Source organism: Aegilops tauschii, chromosome 5, assembly GCF_002575655.3.
Source record: "Aegilops tauschii subsp. strangulata cultivar AL8/78 chromosome 5, Aet v6.0, whole genome shotgun sequence".
Taxonomy (NCBI): Eukaryota; Viridiplantae; Streptophyta; class Magnoliopsida; order Poales; family Poaceae; genus Aegilops; species Aegilops tauschii.
Window position 1 is genome coordinate 295452147 of NC_053039.3, and position 19680 is coordinate 295471826.

Consider the following 19680-nt stretch of genomic DNA (forward strand, 5'->3'; position numbering starts at 1 on the left):
CGGGCCGTCCACCCAGACGTTTCAGGGTGGTTTGAGGCGCCCGGCTATACATGCTCTTAGCCACCGCTTTACATGTTCATATATCTCATCTAGAACTTCCCTGTATGTAAAAAAATCAAATTACCCAACCTTGTCCTCAGCCCGATACACATCTCTTTCGGATGCTTCACTGCGGCCGTTGGCTGGCCGCCTGTCGTGTCACCACCACAAAGCTCTCCCCTCCCTCCACCCTTGCTCTCCTACCCCACACCTCTCATCTTTACAGTTTGTAAGCTCCCAGGAATTACAGCGCTCTGGTTGATCGAGGCTAATGGGACCACCTGGAGTCGGTAATTCGTTATGTTGGGCCGTCGCTGCTCGCTGCCCCCAAACCAAGCTCGTATCCCACTCTCCTATTGTCAACCCATCTCTCTTCTCTACTTTCGAGCGCCACCAAGCTAGGGTTTGCGGCCGCCGCCAACCTAGCTCCGACCGGCACCGTGGATATCCTCTTCGGCTACAACTTGCATGTTGTTTCCCCGCCGAGATTCGTGATGCAATTCGAGGTTGCTTGCCGCATGCTCCTTTCTCCATAGGTTACAGGCCACCTCGAGGTTCCCCTATCTGCCATCCACTCCGTTGCCCTGACTCCCACTGGCCCGCCCCCCTCCCCGTACGCAACACTATCAATGACCGACTGGAGCAGTGACAGGACAACCATCTTTGTCCCCAGTCCCAATCTCCCACAAGACCCTGCAGCCCAAGATCACTTCCGGCGGCCGCATGTGCTTCCGCTCTGCCCTAGGGGCCGAGGTTGCACGGGTTGCTGATGTTTCAGTCGAGTTCTTCGATTTGGATGTGGCAAGTGGGTTCATTTTTTCAATCTTTGTTCTCTGGATCATCATCCTTTAGTTCTTTACCTAATGTCTGATTTGTTGGCAGATTTGGTTTGTGCGTTTTCTTGCTTGAGGCACCAGTTTTAGAGAAATAGGTAATTTAAAATTTTACTTTTGTTAGCTCTCTGGATGGAGTACGTAATTTCACTTTTGTCAGGATGATTTCTGTATGCTTCATGTTTAATTTTTCCAATGATTTAGGTCTTTGGTCTCCTTTGAGTATATCCAGCAAACAAGAAATTTCCTAAACCTGGAGCCTATTAAGCACGAATAGGCGAGTGGCTACATCCTTTTGTGCCTATCAGGGTCTCAAGGAGGAAGAAGCGGGTAGTATTTTTTTGTCATCAACTATTTTTAGCAAATTGCAGGCTGCAACATGAGCTCATGGACGGAAAATAATTAAGAGAGCAGAAGTTACAAGGATAATAACATCATTAAACTGCTATTGAATTTTCAAATTACATAGAGCAGAAGTGGCATCCTTACAGGGATAGTATAAAACATACTACTACCTTTCTAACTTCTTATAAGACATTTTTAGAGTCTATGACTATGTCAAAAAGCGTCTTATATTAAGTTATACTCCCGTGTTACCTACTCTAGTCATATGTGGAAGTAGAGGGAGAGTGTCTATGATAGTTTCTACACCCGTGTTACCTACTTCAGTCATAGTCAGTTATTCATTCTAGGTTGCAATTATCTCAGTTTGAAGTAGGCTAATAAGACACGTAATAATATCTCTGTCAAGATATGTTAGTCATTCCTTTAATGAAAAGATTGTACTAACACATTCTTCTCTACAGTTCCTAGAATATGCATATGTTTCAGACATATATATGACATCTGTATGTTGATCATGACTAATTCATTGATTTCTAGCAGTAAGCTGTTTTTCTTTTGTAAGGACTTCCTTTTATTTCTCCTTTGTATCAACACCCATGACTATTGATTCTTTTGGATAGTGCATTCTGTAAGTTCATTATGGAAATAGTACCATTAACACTCTTTAGGTACTGAAATATGTAGATCAGTTGCCTTTGTCAAACTCATGCTAACCTAACAGGATGCTCAACATTCTCTTACCTTTCACACACTGCATGTTCTCAAAACTGCAGTTGTATTAGCGTTGCTGATTGATGTGCATGGTCTTCTGTCAATTTTTGTATGTCATGGGTCAATCGATGATTGTAACTCGGAAATGGTGCAACACAAAACTATGCAAGTTATGGTCTGTTATTTTGGTGTTCATTTATACAACCTTTTCCCTACTTTCAGGAAGCTAGAATCAAGCAATGCATGATGAAAACAATTGCTTGGACTGATGTATAGGCCCTTTTGAGTCATCATAGTTTTTCAGACGAAAATAGCATCATTAAATATTGCAATTTTAGAGAAGATATAGGTGCATCAAAGCGAAGTACGTGAACGAATTGTTTGAAGACATGATGGGCATATGTGTATCAAGGGTTGCATGTCAGTAATATTTGAAACATGAAGGATACAGAAAGAAGCCTTATCTTTTCTTGCAAGGGAAAAAGAGGTGTTCAATGTGCCAAGCTGCCAACTATACATCAAAGAGAGTATAGTATCACCATGATCACAAAATAGGTAACTACATCAAAATAAAATTTATTGCATGCACAAACAGAGTTACCCTGCTGCACGGGTAGTCTGGCGGAAATCTGAAAGAGTAAAAGGGAGTAACATTTCTGACCCTTACATCCTTTTTCCCATCAGCTAAGACTCAGTAGTGGCTGAAGATTTTTTTTCTGTAATATGTGGAAGCTCAAGATCGCTATGGATGGACCATTGATTAACAATGGCGACAATTATTGGAAGAGAATCATGTAGTCTAACCAGAACAATAGACCATCTGAAAAGGCAGGATGCAGTTGTGGCTGCAAGAGTCAAATTTGAGAAGAATATGTTCATGAAAAGATAACTCTGCTCTGGTGCAGGTAAAATGACAAGAATTTCTAAAGATCTTGATAGTTTTCAGGGTCAAATAAGTGGATAGTTATGTATTTTTTCTACATTGATTCTCCCTTTCATTTTAATCACTAAACCAAAAGAAAAAGTTGACCTTCTACTACTTTAATTCTTTCATTTGAACAATCCATTCATAATTAAACTTATTTGTCCACCCCAAATAACACTGAACCATTTTCCCGCTCATTCCTCCCTTAATCCCTATAGCTTTCAGGTAGGCATTTATGTTGCTTTGTTGGCACTAGCACTATGTTTGTTTTCCTCCTCGCTTCGTATGATCCTCTAATAAGCTAAACTGTTATTCATCTTTTAATTCCTTCAATACATTGATGGTCAAAGTGTGATCTTGAAGATCGTGTCAGGTTCTAGACAATATTAACACACCTGTATGTGATAACTTGTAACTTTTTCTTTTGACATGATGATAACTAACTATTTAAGAGAGAAACATCAAGTAATTGATCATGGACTAGTTTACATCGCGTTGTGTGAAATAGACAAATACTTGACTCTGTCATATAGGCGGCATACTATATCTATGCCATCCCTTGCTAAATATTTAGTTGTTCAATACCTGAAGCATATGGTGATTACCTGTGGTCTGTGGTAATCCATATACATAGTAACATTTGAGAAATGTGCAGTATCATTTCAACATCAGTTTTTAAGCACCAAAAATGCAACTTATCGAAGTAGTACCTAATTGCCACCCAACTTCATTAAGGCTTCATCCAGCAATGGCTAAAAATAAAGCGTGGGACTTCAAAGTAGGTAAGGTCTGCACTAATTAGAGGTTCATTTCACAGCCACTCCTGTTTATGTAGTATTTTATTGTGTTGTGCTTTATAATATATGATTTTATTAGAAAAGACTTAGTATCCTTTTGTTTCCATTTGAATTTAATTTTCTCTTGCAGTTAAAGGTGGCTGGAAGTTTTTGCATGATCTACACATTCACACTATAAGATATGGAAATGTTAGCCATGTATTCCTTCTCTTGTTTAACTCTTGATGATTCAGTGAGTTAGTTTTGTCGTTAGATTCTCATCCACTTCTGTTAAATATGTTATGCTATTCCTTCCTCTAATTATCCTAAGTTCTTTGTGGCATCAACGTGTTTGCCTATGTTCATGATTCTGTATGAGTGATTTAATTTTTTGTCTTACTCTATGCGTAGGTATGCAGAGCATTGATGCTGCCAATCGATCATCTGCCCCAAGCTTACCAAAGACAGAAATTCCAAGGCAGTTGGCACAATATTCTAATGGAATAACAAAGTGAGTAGTTGTATAGTGTTTGTTTGCTACATTTATTTTGGACGTGTTCCTTGCCCACTGTCGGTCGTCCACTTATTTATCTTGCAAATGTCTTCCAGTTCCCAACCGGATATATGGATGTTTGATTGTTGTATATATTGCTGGAATTTCAATGTTATAATTATTTCCAGCACCTATTACTTGCCTCAAGCTAAAATAATTCATCGCAGTGCCTGATCAGGATAGGCTTAGGTGATACGAGGCAGCTAACTGCAACAGCCCAAAGGCAAAAAAAACATTAAATCAAAGAAAAAACATTTTAAATCAAACAAGTGAAAAATGGCGCGGCGAAGCGCGCATATCCCTCTTGTTCATTCCTATGCCCGTTATACTCTACTCAGCCATGGAGCCGACAACTACAAATCTTAGGCCAGGTTACTGAGTTCTGTTCGGCTCGACGGAGGAAGTTTCACTCCAGCTAGGGATGGCCCGCCTTCACCGACCATCACTGACCGCTGGAAAGTCTAGGCCTCAGCCTTCTCCATCGATTTCCTAGCATCGCTGCTACTCTATCCCCCCCCCCCCCCCCCCCCCCCCCCCCGCGCGCGTGCGCTGTTGCGAGTCGCCGGTCCGACATGGTTCCAGCATGGATAATCTATATCTATACCAATATAAAAAGACCCAAAAGGGCAGATCCAACTGATCTTGGCCATCAAATTAAGTCAATCCAACGACCTAGACTGCTCCAATGGCGAGCGTTCAACATGTTTGACGTGCAATTAATATCATACCAAATATTGCACTAATTACACAATTAACACACCAATAATAGCATAGCTAATATCGGCGTGCAATTAATATATTGCCTAAATATTAACGTGCGTTGCACGTGCGCATTTACTAGTAAGGAGAAGGAGCACATTGGCAAGTCAAGGAGGCAGACCAAGCAAATGACGTCATTGTGCTTGGCCCATTGGTTCTTCTCAACAACTAGCTCGATCTTGACAAGGTAAGGGCCACACATCCAATAAATAGTATGTTCATTTCCTTGCATTAATTTTGCAAAAAAAAAAGATGTTGAATGATACCAACGATATTGGCACATCTATATTTGGCATTGACTAATTAATCGATTTATTCATGTGTTCCTCATCCGAGGAGGCAAACAGAACAACTCCTTGGGCCGATTGACACAGTGTAGCTTAGAGGTTAGTTCTCAATATCCCTTCACCTGCATGATCTCAACTTCCTATAAATCTGGCCATCATTCTTCTTGCCTAAACAGATGAACACAAAATGATACTCTGATTTTTTGTATTTGATGGCTAATTTTTCTCTTGGACACACAACAACGGATATTATATTTGATGGCCTGAATTTTTCTATTGGACACAAAACAACGGAGGTTGTATTTGATGGCTTGGATTTTTCTTATGGACACAGATAGAACATACATTGTATTTGACGGCCTTCATTTTTCTTATGGACAAAGAAACTGCAGAGGACTGCCGACGAAATCTGGGTCGACTTTCAATTCTCTGCACTATTGCATCCCTTCCATATCCATGCCTTCCTCCCGCAACCCTGGATCAAATTCCGGCAAGCTCCCCAGCCCAGATCCACAACCCCGTGATACACTGCATTCGACCTCTGGCTCATATGGTTCAATAGAAGATGGTAATTTTCTGTTGTGCTGGCTTCACCGCTATGGACATGGGGTTCATGTTGCATGTCATGTTCCATATAGTGTGCTGACCACTGTCGCATCTGCTGACCTACAACTGTCACTGGTGAGCACTTCCTTTTTCTATAACTTCCTACTCTAGCCTGCACCAACATGTTACTGATGTGGTCGTATACCGACGGGATAGGGAGCACAAGTGACTAAACAGGTGCGCCTCATATTGCATTGTTTCATTTTGAGTTTCTGAAAGAGTAGTTACTCTTAGTCTTGTGCTTGCACTTTAATCTGTTTCCCCTTTAGACATAATATATGTATTTTTTTTGGTGTGTGCGTCCATGCTGTAAATGCATATTTTTGATTCAATCAATTGTTACGCTGAATTACTCCACTTCTTTGAGTTTGAAATAGCAATAGGTCATTCTAAGTTGAGAAAAAGTATGCTTTAGATCGTTATAGTACCATGTACAGGATCAGAAACTATCTTGTACCTTTCCAAATAATCTCATTATATTCCTTTTAATATATATTTTTCTATATCACTATCTTTGCTACAAAATTGTTTACAGACAATTTAAGTTGTCATTTAGCTATTTTAAGCATGTACTACAACAAGGTAGTAGTTAATTTCAATGGTGTTTCAAGGCACATATTTTTTTTGTTGCTTCCTCGAAAACAAAACATTCAAATTTAATATATAATTGATTAAAGTCAATAGTGGATTGTGGTTGGTGCGTTTTTTCTAATTTCAGTGTTTTTCATGGAAGTTATTTCTTGCTTTTTTTGTAGTTTCACTTTGCTTCGGAGTTCTAGTGTAATCTAAGATTCATAATTTGAGATGCTACAAAATTAGGACCTACTTGATCTCCACCTATGTATTTTTCTGTTTATATGCCAACAAGATTGTGTCATGATCTGTAGTCCGTGAAGTGCTACTGCAACATCAGTTCATGATGTACTATTCACATGGCCTAATGACACAACATTGGTTGCAAACAAGAGAAGAATAATTGGTTTTCTTACAAAGACAAAGTAGCAACTAAAATAGTTTTCAAGCATGGATCGGTCGAAGTCGCTTTCAAGGACAAATGGTGCATAGTTTTTATGCATTGTTAGTTGTCTATGTGTAACAAGTTCAATACTTGCAGAGCTGCAATATTTATAGTTGTTCAACAATGAGTTCAACACCTTAACTTCCATAAGGCATCAAAGAAGTAATCTTCAACAAGATGAAATTCCATCATATATACATTGTAGTTAAAGATGTAAGTGGGGACAATAGCTTTATATCTGACACTATGGCCATTTTTTGAAATGACCATTCATTAAATCCCTGGTTTGCTAATGAATTGCACTATTGATACATCTTTGATCTTGCATAAAAGGTAAAATTAATGTTCTTTTTAGTTGTTATGTCAGGTGTGAAAATATTTTTGCATGGATGTTATTCAGTAATTTTTGAATCAGATCACATGACACACACACACACACACACCACCTAACAAATTGCTAATTCATTTTGTTATAGTTGTATATATACTCATTTTGGTGTTTGGCCATAGTAAATAAATCACAATGCTGATGATATTACCTCAGATAAATTATTTTGGGGAACTAAGTGGATGTTGAATCAGGAAACAAGTCACACATGGAAGTTTCACTATTTTGTTTACTTAAATTTCATCAATATATGCACACTAAGCATACCGCCTTAAGCCCACATGAACACTCAACTTCATTTTATCCTGTCGACTGCTAGGGGCCACTCAATTATTTTAACAAATGTATGGAACTAAGAGGGTTGTTCCTTCTGCTTTTTCATGCTCCAAGCACGGCGATCATATCTTTGTAGAAGTATGCTTAGCAGAACTGTGGACAACATCATGCTTTGTGGCATAGGTATGCAAAATTTCCAATTCCATTTTTAGATGACGTCAACATAGAAAACATAGCATGTCAAAAAAAAAAGAAAAATATATTTGTGTGGATGGACAGCCCGGAATTAAATCATAGTCCATAACAATGGTCTTTTCTGTAAGGTCAATGTAAGCAGAAAAGGTTCAAGCAAGGCAAATACAAACACATGTTGTTCAAATGTCGGTCATCGTTTCATCTTGGGCAATTTGTTCAGAAATGCAGTAAAGGATCAACTCTATATCAACTTGCGTGTGTTAGAGAGATTTAGTTGCTAAGTTGAACTCTTAAATTTTGTTGAAGGAAAACCAAACTTGCAGTTTTTCATTATGCGGGATTGTATTCCATCAGCTATGGAGTGATGGTTGATCGTATATGTACTGGCTTTTGTTCTAACTTTTGATGATTTTATCAGTAAATGATTCCTAGCCACCGCTGTCATTTCAGTGCTGATGATTATGTTAACTTTAGTGTTTGCTACGTGCTAATCAGCTTCATGTTACTACACATGCATATATCCAAATTACTCGTCGTTGTTTTAGTTCTGAACTAAAACAACGAGTAATTTGGAACGGAGGGAGTACCTTTCAAACAATGTAAGACACCATCTTTCCATCGCAGCCTCCAGAGATTACAGTCATCACCCCCGCCACCCTTGTTCTTCTACGCTAGCTTTACTCAAGTGTTCAAACAAAAACATCAGCCAAATAAACGTACAACAGGCTCAAGCACGGACGCGGCGTGGTGTCGCGCCTCCGCCTACTAGTATATATATAATGTGGCTAACATGAACAATCAGTCATATTTATTGTCAAACTCTATTCTTATTTGTGAGAATTAGGGTATAGTGAAAACTTGCACCATTAGGTATTGTGTAAGAACAAGGGTAAACTAGTTCAACTCTAATACTTATTATGATTCAAGTCGATCAATGAATCAACGGATTCCATTTCGAGTTTATAGTACGAAATTAAGTAGTGTCACACAACTACAACATCCGATATGTTGTCGCATGTACAATATAGTAAAGAATATCAATTACCAAAAACTCAACTAAGCCTTAATAAACAAAGAAATAATAAAATAAAAATGAATTTTTTGTTCTAAAGTAGAATGGACTAAGAGTATTGGTAGTACCCCAAAATAAGAAAGAAAATGAAGAAAAAAAGTCAAAGCAAATGATGTTGCAACAAATTTTATAGAACCTTCACTAATCCACAATAAGCTTACGCTTGCATATAATAGTGTAAATTTAATAATAATTATATTTCAAGTAGAACAATTAAAAAAAGCAAAAAAAAATATCGGTATGCAAAGCCATTCATTAAAAAAAACAAAAGCTTATATTATTCTAAGCTATAATGAATTAAGAGAATAATTATTACCCTAAAGAAGAAAGGAAAAATAAAAAAGAAACTTAAAATAAATAATAAAAAATGTGCACAGATGTCCCAATAGAACTTGTGTTGTCCCACAATATATAAGGACAAACATTTAGTGGTGTGACTTCTAGAGAGTTATACAATTTGCACATAAATTGCACAAAACTTGCATGTAAAAATAAAATAAGAATATTAGAGGTTAATTGTATATTGACATCTAAAAAATGCACGCAAAGACACACACACTCGCGCGTGCACACACACACACATCTCTCTCTCACACCATATATAGGTGGTGGATCCTCCACCATCTCTCTCTCGCACCATATATAGGTGGTGGATCCTCCACCATCTCTCTCTCACACACAGCGCACAAAAAAAAATAGGGACTCACAAAGAGAGAGAAAACACTAGCACACACTGGAAACATAAAAATCACTTAGGCGATCTCGTGCCCACACACAAAAAATACCGATACACTCAATGTACATTTTAGAAAAACTCGCACACTAAAAAACAATAAATCACTTGGACAACTAAAACAAATCAAAACGAACAAGAAACCTTAATATCACCATCTGACTTGTTAAAAATGAAAGATGAATTTCTAACAAAGAAATGAACTGGGAGAGCGATCGAAGCTACAACATGCATGTGTTTAAAGAAAAAAAAGCTACAACATGCATCTACAAGAAAAACAAAAGGACTACTGTCGTGCTTGCTAAGGCATAACTCACTAGTTCAAAACTAACGAACTAAAGCCCATCCCCTATCGATTGAAAGGAAAACCATGTCAATCAACTAGAACCTAAACACTTGAATCACCACCATAGAAATAAAGGGTTTGCAAACTTGGCTGAAGGATAGCGAAAGTAATCTTTTGATCCCGAGCTCATATGCTCCCACACCTATAGAGATACTAAGCTCCCATGATTTGAAGCGTTGTAGTGCTTTGGGGGTTGTGGGGTCGCTAAGGGCCCCGCATGTAAGGTTATGTGCTACGTATTTAGTTTTATTTCTTATTCTCTTTTTTTCACATTCTTATTCATGAGAAAATTTGTGAGTATTAAAAACATTTTTAGAAAAATTTAACATTTTGTTCAGATTCATTATTATTTATTAAATTCGTGGATATTTTTAAGTTCACGGTCATTTTTAATGTTTGTGAACATTTTAAATTTGAAATCTTATTTACTTTGTGAATAGTTTTTGAAATTCAAGAACCTTTTTCTAAAATCAATGATTTTTAAATCTGCAACATTTTTAAATCCTTAAAAATCTTTTAATTAAACTAACACTTTCAAATAAAAAAAGATAACCAATTATTACGGATCTGGCAGTAGGACGAGAGGAAAAAGAAGCTAAGCAACCGAGAGCTTCATGGGGCGGCCCATATGCAAGTGTTATAACACCAATTCCACGGTTTTCGCATGGTATAGGAGCTCCCAAGAGGCCCAAACACCACCAACGACTGATATCGAGGTTGAAACATGTAAATACTCCACAATCACACATCAAACAACTCCACTCTCCTCTCAGAACAAATATTGTCTCCAGAGGCAACCTGACACGAGATATACGAACGAAAAAAACACCACCAAAATATAGCTATAACACAAGCCAATAAAGATAAAATCCAAGCAAAACAACAGATCACAAATCTACGAGATATAAAAGAGTTAATCATACGTGTGAAGAATGGCGCTGCGAAGCGCGCGTTAGCCTCTAGTGAATAGTAAAATCGAAAAAATAGTAAAAAAATTTGTGATGATCATTGATGAATGTCTAACTGTGTGCAAAATTTCAGATGAAAATGACATTCGTGGAGATCTGGGCAAAAATAACAAAATCAATGCTCCAAAATGCTTCCAACAATAGTTTTTTTGGACCATCGATTTTTTTGCCCAGACCTCCACGAATGTCATTTCAACCTGAAATTTTGCACGCAGTTAGAAAATTTATCAATGTTCATCACAAAAAAATCAGATTTTTTTGAATTATTTTACTATTTTTTTATTTTACTACTCATGCAAGAGCATATGAGCTCGGGATCAAATACTCCATGTCCGAAGGGTAGAAATTTTTTGCTAGTCAATGAAAAAGATGTACAATCTTGCATATTCGTGCACAAAAACCCAAGTGTATACTCCCTCCATCCGGTAAAAAGTGTACATTTGACTTTAAAATTTGTCAACAAAAAAGTGAACTTCTACCCAGTGGCGAAGCCACGTCTAGACTGTGTAGTCACTTGACTATACAGCTCTTTGGCAAAGCCGTAATACATCTATACTCCTATATAGTGTGCGAATAACTTTGAAAGACGGTCGTTGGATGAAGCCAATCCGACGGTGCAGAGATGGCAAATTTGAGCACTACTGGCCGTTGGATATCATCTACATTCCATCAGATTTTGCCACATGTACAATCTAAAAGACTCCATGGTTGAACTTAAGCATAATGCACAAACCTCAAAACACAAGCACTTCTCCTTTGTTCTAGAATCTTCCGTATCATAATTGCCTATTTTTTCTAGATGAATTGTCATTATTTGTTTTTACTTTATGCTTTACAACGCCCAATTCCATGAATCTTAAAATAGATTAGTTTTTTTATAAAAGCTAATTGATTTTGAATGAGATGAACTATAAGAATTAAACGAACATCTAGATTATGCATATATGACTCAAATCTTACATGCTATAATGTGATATTTATTCATAATTTGGTTGCCAAATCTCATGCGTGCAATGTGCGTGTACCTTACTAGTCAAGTATAAATCATGCAAAAAAACATAAATTTATGTAGGAGTATATTTGACTACACAACTTTGAAGTGACTACACATGATTTTATTCCTGGCAGCGCCACCGCTTCTACCCTCCCAATGCACTTTAAGTAGAAGAAATGTTTCTACCTCATTACACCGTAATCAAGACCAATAACATTCTATACATGGTCTTCTTAATTTCTACATTCACTTAGCTTATTGTGGTGAGATAATTGAAAAGGAGAAAAATGATGACTTACACCTTTCCAATGCATTTTTTACTTCACTCCATAATTTGTTGTTCTAAAATTTCTATATGTATACTTTTCATCGGACGAAGGGAGTAGAGAGAAAATCCCATACATTTGACCCGTAAATAGAAAAATGTACAGTTCACGCAAATCTGGGTACGGGAACTAGCCCCACCTTCTTGCCGTGGAAAGCAAGCTCTTATAATATTATCCGCGTGTTCGCTCCTGCCATCAATAATTCTTTATTTTCCATCTAATCTAGTATAGAATCCGGGTAGCTTTAATTTGCTTAACTAAGATTCGATCTCTCATTAAGCCAGCTACTAGTATATACTTATTACAAGCACCACACTAGCTAGTGAGCAGAATTATTAGCGATCCTCCTCTCACGTCGAATATAAAAAAAAGCAATCTCTAAGCAAGCCATCTCCATGACGATATGTCGAAAGCCTTGGAGCTGAGCAAAGATTTTGCCTTCACGAAGGCAAACACCTCAGCAACCCTGATAGTGATAGAGGCCTGACAACCCCTCCCACACCCCTTCCAGAGCATCTGGTCAATCGCATCGTCCGCATTCCATCCAAGATCTGGTGGCCGCCAGGAGCCCAGGACTGGTGTGCAGGAATCTTGCTTTGACCTGCTGGCAATTCCAGTAGGGACAATATTACATGCTCCCACTTCACAACTTGCACCGGTCATAAGGGCAATTTCAACGGACCAACCCAAACGGCCACAAAATATGTCTGTCTTTTGTCTGTTTGGGTGACGACTTGTACATGCGCCCGCTTAATGTATGTCATTCTATGACAGTGCACCCAACGGGCGACCTATTTGATCCATCATGACCTTTTCTTTACTCAATTTATCATTTTGGTCATACAATCTTGATGGAATAAATAAGTAAACCACATAGTTTACATTTCAATAAATGAAAATCACATAGTTTATAGTCAAATGAATTTAAAATTGTAAGTCTAAAAACGTCTTATATTGTGGGACGGAGAGAGTAGCAGATAGATTAGAAGAAAATGAGAAGATAGGACTATTAGTTTCCTATGTGAGTTCACATATGCACAACCAAATCATTTTAAAGTTGAATGCGAGTTGTCCGATCACGCATTTCATGATGAAATTGTATGGACTGCAAACGTTGCCGCTCCACCCATGGGCTCAACCAAATCACTTTGGTGATCCCACCCTGTTGGTCATAGATGCTGACATCACGCTCATTATGTACATCATGTTGTGCATGATCACACAAGTAGTCATCACCTCCCATATAGTGTCAACGCTCCATGTTCTAGCAGGGTGCCAAACAATACCCAAAGAGATGGGAGCACACCAAAAGCACATAGATTTGTCCTCTCAGAACATATATCATCAACTAGGTAGTATTCCTTGTCATATTGGTGGCCACTGATCTCATAGTTGACCTCTGAAGAATTGCCTTCCACACACTAAAGACTGCTGAAACACGTTGATGCCATTGTAAGAACTTGTCACAACGAAAAAGGAGTGCCAAATTCAGAGATCTTGTGATGCCACAACTTCAAGTATGACCGTGCAACCATCAACATGTCCCATATATTTCCCCTGCCAAGCAAATGAACAATTCTTCCACTTCCAATGCATAAAATCTATGCTTTCAAGAATCCCCAGAAAGCCTCTCGAAGCATTTGAAGGAAATATGCCCTAGAGGCAATAATAAAGTTGTTATTTATATTTCCTTATATCATGATAAATGTTTATTATCCATGCTAGAATTGTATTAAAACGGAAACTTGATGCATGTGTGGATACATAGACAAAACACTGTGTCCCTAGTAAGCCTCTACTAGACTAGCTCGTTGATCAAAGATGGTTAAGTTTCATAACCATAGACATGTGTTGTCATTTGATTAACGGGATCGCATCATTAGGAGAATGATGTGATGGACAAGACCCATCCGTTAGCTTAGCACTATGATCACTTAGTTTATTGCTATTGCTTTCTTCATGACTTATACATGTTCCTATGACTATGAGATCATGCAACTCCCGAATACCGGAGGAACACTTAGTGTGCTATCAAACATCATAACGTAACTGGGTGATTATAAAGATGCTCTACAGGTGTCTCCGATGGTGTTTGTTGAGTTGGCATAGATCGAGATTAGGATTTGTCACTCCGATTGTTGGAGAGGTATCTGTGGGCCCTCTCGGTAATGCACATCACTATAAGCCTTCTAAGCAATGTAACTAATGAGTTATTTACGGGATGATGCGTTACAGAACGAGTAAAGAGACTTGCCGGTAACGAGATTGAACTAGGTATGGTGATACCGACGATCGAATCTCGGGCAAGTAACATACCGATGACAAAGGGAACAACGTATGTTGTTATGCGGTTTGGCCGATAAAGATCTTCGTAGAATATGTAGGAGCCAATATGAGCATCCAGGTTCCGCTATTAGTTATTGACCGGACATGTGTCTCAGTCATGTCTACATAGTTCTCGAACCCGTAGGGTCCGCACGCTTAACGTTCGATGACGATTCGTATTATGAGTTTATGTGATTTGATGTACCGAAGGTTGTTCGGAGTCCCGGATGAGATCACGGACATGACGAGGAGTCTCTAAATGGTCGATACATAAAGATTCATATATTGGAAGGCTACATTCGGACACTGGAATGGTTTGGGTCGTTTCAGATAAGTTTCGGAGTACCGGGGGTTACCGGACCCCCCCGGGAAGTTATTGGGCCTCATGGGCCTAGTGGTGGAAGAGAGGAGGCAGGCCAAGGTGTGGCGCGCGCCCCCCTAGCCCAAACCGAATTGGACTAGGGCTAGGGGGGCCGGCCCCCCTTTCCTTCTCTTCTTCCTCTCCTTCCTTCTTCTCCTACTTGGACTAGGAAAGGGGGAAACCTACTCCTACTAGGAGTAGGAATCCCCCCTTGGGCGCGCCCCTTGTGGCCGGCCCTCCTCCTCCTCCTCCCCTCCTTTATATACGGGGGAGGGGGCACCCCATAGACACACAAGTTGATCTTTAGCCGTGTGCGGTACCCCCCTCCACAGTTTTCCACCTCGGTCATATTGTCGTAGTGCTTAGGTGAAGCCCTGCGTCTGTAACTTCATCATCACCGTCACCACGCCGTCGTGCTGACGAAACTCTCCCACGGCCTCAACTGGATCAAGAGTTCGAGGGACGTCACCGAGCTGAACGTGTGGAGATCACGAAGGTGTCGTGCGTTCGGTACTTGATCGGTTGGATCGCGAAGACATTCGACTACATCAACCGCGTTACTAAACGCTTCCGCTTTCATTCTATGAGGGTACGTGGACACACTCTCCCCACTCGTTGCTATGCTTCTCCTAGATAGATCTTGTGTGATCATAGGAAAATTTTGAAATACTACGTTCCCCAACAGTGGTATCAGAGCCAAGTCCATGCATAGATGTTATATGCACGAGTAGAACACAAAGAGTTGTGGGCGATAATAATCACACTGCTTACCAACATGTCATACTTTGATTCGGCGGTATTGTTGGATGAAGCGGCCCAGATCGACATTACATGACCGCGTTCATGAGACTGGTTATACTGCCGTGCTTCGCACACATGTGGCTAGTGGGTGTCTATTTCTCCAACTTTAGTTGAATCGAGTGTGACTACACCCGATCCTTGTTGAAGGTTAAAACAACACACTTGACGAAAAATCGTTGTGGTTTTGATGCGTAGGTAAGAACGGTTCTTGCTAGAAGCCCGTAGCAGCCACGTAAAACTTGCAACAACAAAGTAGAGGACGTCTAACTTGTTTTTGCAGGGCTTGCTGTGATATGGTCAAGACGTGATGATATATAATTTGTTGTATGAGATGATCATGTTTTGTAACAGTTATCGGCAACTGGCAGGAGCCATATGGTTGTCGCTTTATTGTATGAAATGCAATCGCCATGTAATTGCTTTACTTTATCACTAAGCGGTAGCGATAGTCGTAGAAGCAATAATTGGCGAGACGACAACGATGCTACGATGGAGATCAAGGTGTCAAGCCGGTGACGATGGTGATCATGACGGTGCTTTGGAGATGGAGATCAAAGGCACAAGATGATGATGGCCATATCATATCACTTATATTGATAGCATGTGATGTTTATCCTTTATGCATCTTATTTTTCGTAGTACGGCGGTAGCATTATAAGATGACCTCTCACTAAATTTCAAGGTATAAGTGTTCTCCCTGAGTATGCACCGTTGCGACAGTTCGTCGTGCCGAGACACCACGTGATGGTTGCTACCTCTTGAGCACTGCGTTGGTTTTCCCTTGAAGAGGAAAGGGTGATGCAGCAAAGTAGCGTAAGTATTTCCCTCATTTTTGAGAACCAAGGTATCAATCCAGTAGGAGGCCACGCACGAGTCCCTCGCACCTACACAAACAAATAAATCCTCGCAACCAACGCGATAAGGGGTTGTCAATCCCTACACGGTCACTTACGAGAGTGAGATCTGATAGATATGACAAGATAATATTTTTGGTATTTTTATGATAAAGATGCAAAGTAAAAAAAACGGCGCCAGAAATAGCTTGTTGTCGGGAGATTAATATGATGGAAAATAGACCCGGGGGCCATAGGTTTCACTAGTGGCTTCTCTCAAGAGCATAAGTATTTACGGTGGGTGAACAAATTACTGTTGAGCAATTGAAAGAATTGAGCATAGTTATGAGAATATCTAGGTATGATCATGTATATAGGCATCACGTCCGAGACAAGTAGACCGACTCCTGCCTGCATCTACTACTATTACTCCACACATCGACCACTATCCAGCATGCATCTAGAGTATTAAGTTCATAAGAACAGAGCAACGCTTTAAGCAAGATGACATGATGTAGAGGGATAAACTCATGCAATATGATATAAACCCCATCTTGTTATCCTCGATGGCAACAATACAATACGTGCCTTGCTGCCCCTACTGTCACTGGGAAAGGACACCGCAAGATTGAACCCAAAGATAAGCACTTCTCCCATTGCAAGAAAGATCAATCTAGTAGGCCGAACCAAACTGATAATTCGAAGAGACTTGCAAAGATAACCAATCATACATAAAAGAATTCAGAAGATTCAAATATTTTTCATAGATAAACTTGATCATAAACCCACAGTTCATCGGTCTTAACAAACACACCGCAAAAGAAGATTACATTGAATAGATCTCCGCGAGAGAGGGGGAGAACATTGTATTGAGATCCAAAAAGAGAGAAGAAGCCATCTAGCTAATAACTATGGACCCGAAGGTCTGAGGTAAACTACTCACACTTCATCGAAGAGGCTATGGTGTTGATGTAGAAGCCCTCCGTGATCGATGCCCCCTCCAGTGGAGCTCCGGAACAGGCCCCAGGATGGGATCTCACGGGTACAGAAGGTTGCGGCGGTGGAATTAGGTTTTTGGCTCCGCATCTGGTAGTTTGGGGGTACGTAGGTATATATAGGAGGAAGAAGTATGTCGGTGGAGCAACGTGGGGCCCACGAGGGTGGAGGGCGCGCCCAGGGGAGTAGGCGCGCCCCCTACCTCGTGGCTTCCTGGTTGATGTCTTGACGTAGGGTCCAAGTCCTATGGATCACGTTTGTTCCGAAAATCACGTTCCCGAAGGTTTCATTCCGTTTGGACTCCGTTTAATATTCTTTTTATGCGAAACTCTGAAATAGGCAAAAAACTGCAATTCTGGGCTGGGCCTCCGGTTAATAGGTTAGTCCCAAAAATAATATAAAAGTGTAAAATAAAGCCCAATAATGTCCAAAACAGAATATAATATAGCATGGAACAATAAAAAATTATAGATACGTTGGAGACGTATCAATGATCGGGTGTGATAAGCTCTACGTTCACATACAACGGGTGCAAGCTAGTTTTGCACACGCAGAATACTCGGGTTAAACCCGACGAGCCTAGCATATGAAGATATGGCCTCGGAACACTGAGACCGAAAGGTCGAGCGTGAATCATATAGTAGATATGATCAATATAGTGATGTTCACCATTGAAAACTACTCCATCTCACGTGATGATCGGACATGGTTTAGTTGATATGGATTACGTGATCACTTAGATGATTAGAGGGATGTCTATCTAAGTGGGAGTTCTTAAGTAATATGATTATTTGAACTTAAATTTATCATGAACTTAGTCCTGATAGTATTTGCATATCTATGTTGTAGATCAATTGCTCGCGTATAGCTTCCCCGTTTTATTTATGATATGCTCCTAGAGAAAACTAAGTTGAAAGTTGATAGTAGCAATGATGTGGACTAGGTCCGTGATCTGAGGATTATCCTCATTCCTGCACAGAAGAATTATGTCCTTGATGCACCGCTAGGTGACAGAATTATTGCAGGAGCAAATGCAGACGTTATGAATGTTTGACAAGCTCGGTATGATGACTACTTGATAGTTTAGTGCACCATGCTTTACGACTTAGAACCGGGACTTCAAAAATGTTTTGAAACGCCATGGAGCATATGAGATGTTCCAAGAGTTGAAATTGGTATTTCAGACTCATGCCCGAGTCGAGAGGTATGAGACCTCTGACAAATATCTTTGCCTACAAGATGGAGGAGAATAGCTTAACCAGTGAGCATATGCTCAGAATGTCTGAGTACTACAATCGCTTGAATCAAGTGGGAGTTAATCTTCCAGATAAGATAGTGATTGGCAGAGTTCTCTAGTCACTATCACCAAGTTACTGGAACTTCGTGATGAACTATAATATGCAAGGGATGACGAAAACGATTTCCCGAGCTCTTCGTGATGCTGAAATCGACGAAGGTAGAAATCAAGAAAAGCATCAAGTGTTGATGGTTGACAAGACCACTAGTTTCAAGTAAAACGGCAAGGGAAAAAAAGGGAACTTCAAGAAGAATGACAAGCAAGTTGCCACTCCCATAAAGAAGCCCAAAGCTAGACCCAATCCTGAAACTTAGTGTTTCTACTACAAAGGAAATGGTCACTGGAAGCGGAACTGCCCCAAATACTTGGCGGATAAGAAGGATGGCAAAGTGAACAAAAGTATATATGATATACATGTTATTGATGTGTACTTTACTAGTATTCATAGTAGCCCCTGGGTATTTGATACTGGTTCAGTTGCTATGATTAGTAACTTGAAACAGGAGTTATAAAATGAACAGAGACTAGTTGAGGGCAAGGTGAGGATGTGTGTTGGAAGTGATTCCAAGGTTGATAAGATCACCATCGCACACTCCCTTTACCTTCGGGATTAGTGTTGAACCTAAAATAAATGTCATTTGGTGTTTGCGTTGAGCATAATATGATTGGATCATGTTTATTGCAATACGGTTATTCATTTAAGTCAAAGAGTAATTCTTATTCTGTTTACATGAATAAAACCTTTTGTGGTCATACACCCAAGGTGAATGGTTTATTGAATCTTGATCGTAGTGATTCACATATTCATAATAGTGATGCCAAAAGATGCAAAGTTGATAATGATAGTGCAACATACTAGTTGCACTGCCGTTTAAGTCATATTGGTGTAAAGCACATGAAGAAACTCCATGCGGATG

The 19680-nt window shown here is 39.6% G+C and overlaps 2 long non-coding RNA genes across 7 annotated transcripts; both read left to right on the forward strand.

The window, feature by feature from the left end:
• Positions 1-1350: 1350 nt before the first annotated feature.
• Positions 1351-5955, forward strand: LOC109754693 (uncharacterized). 6 transcript variants are annotated; one of them, XR_012184700.1, is made up of 7 exons: positions 1351-2483; positions 2613-2833; positions 3781-3839; positions 4041-4140; positions 5024-5128; positions 5278-5327; positions 5612-5955. It is a non-coding gene; the product is annotated as an uncharacterized lncRNA (long non-coding RNA). The 6 variants fall into 6 exon arrangements; XR_012184698.1 differs by having other exon boundaries at positions 5281-5327; XR_012184699.1 differs by having other exon boundaries at positions 5289-5327.
• Positions 5956-6389: 434 nt separating this feature from the next.
• Positions 6390-8173, forward strand: LOC141023398 (uncharacterized). Its single transcript, XR_012184702.1, has 2 exons — positions 6390-7699; positions 7840-8173. It is a non-coding gene; the product is annotated as an uncharacterized lncRNA (long non-coding RNA).
• Positions 8174-19680: the final 11507 nt, after the last annotated feature.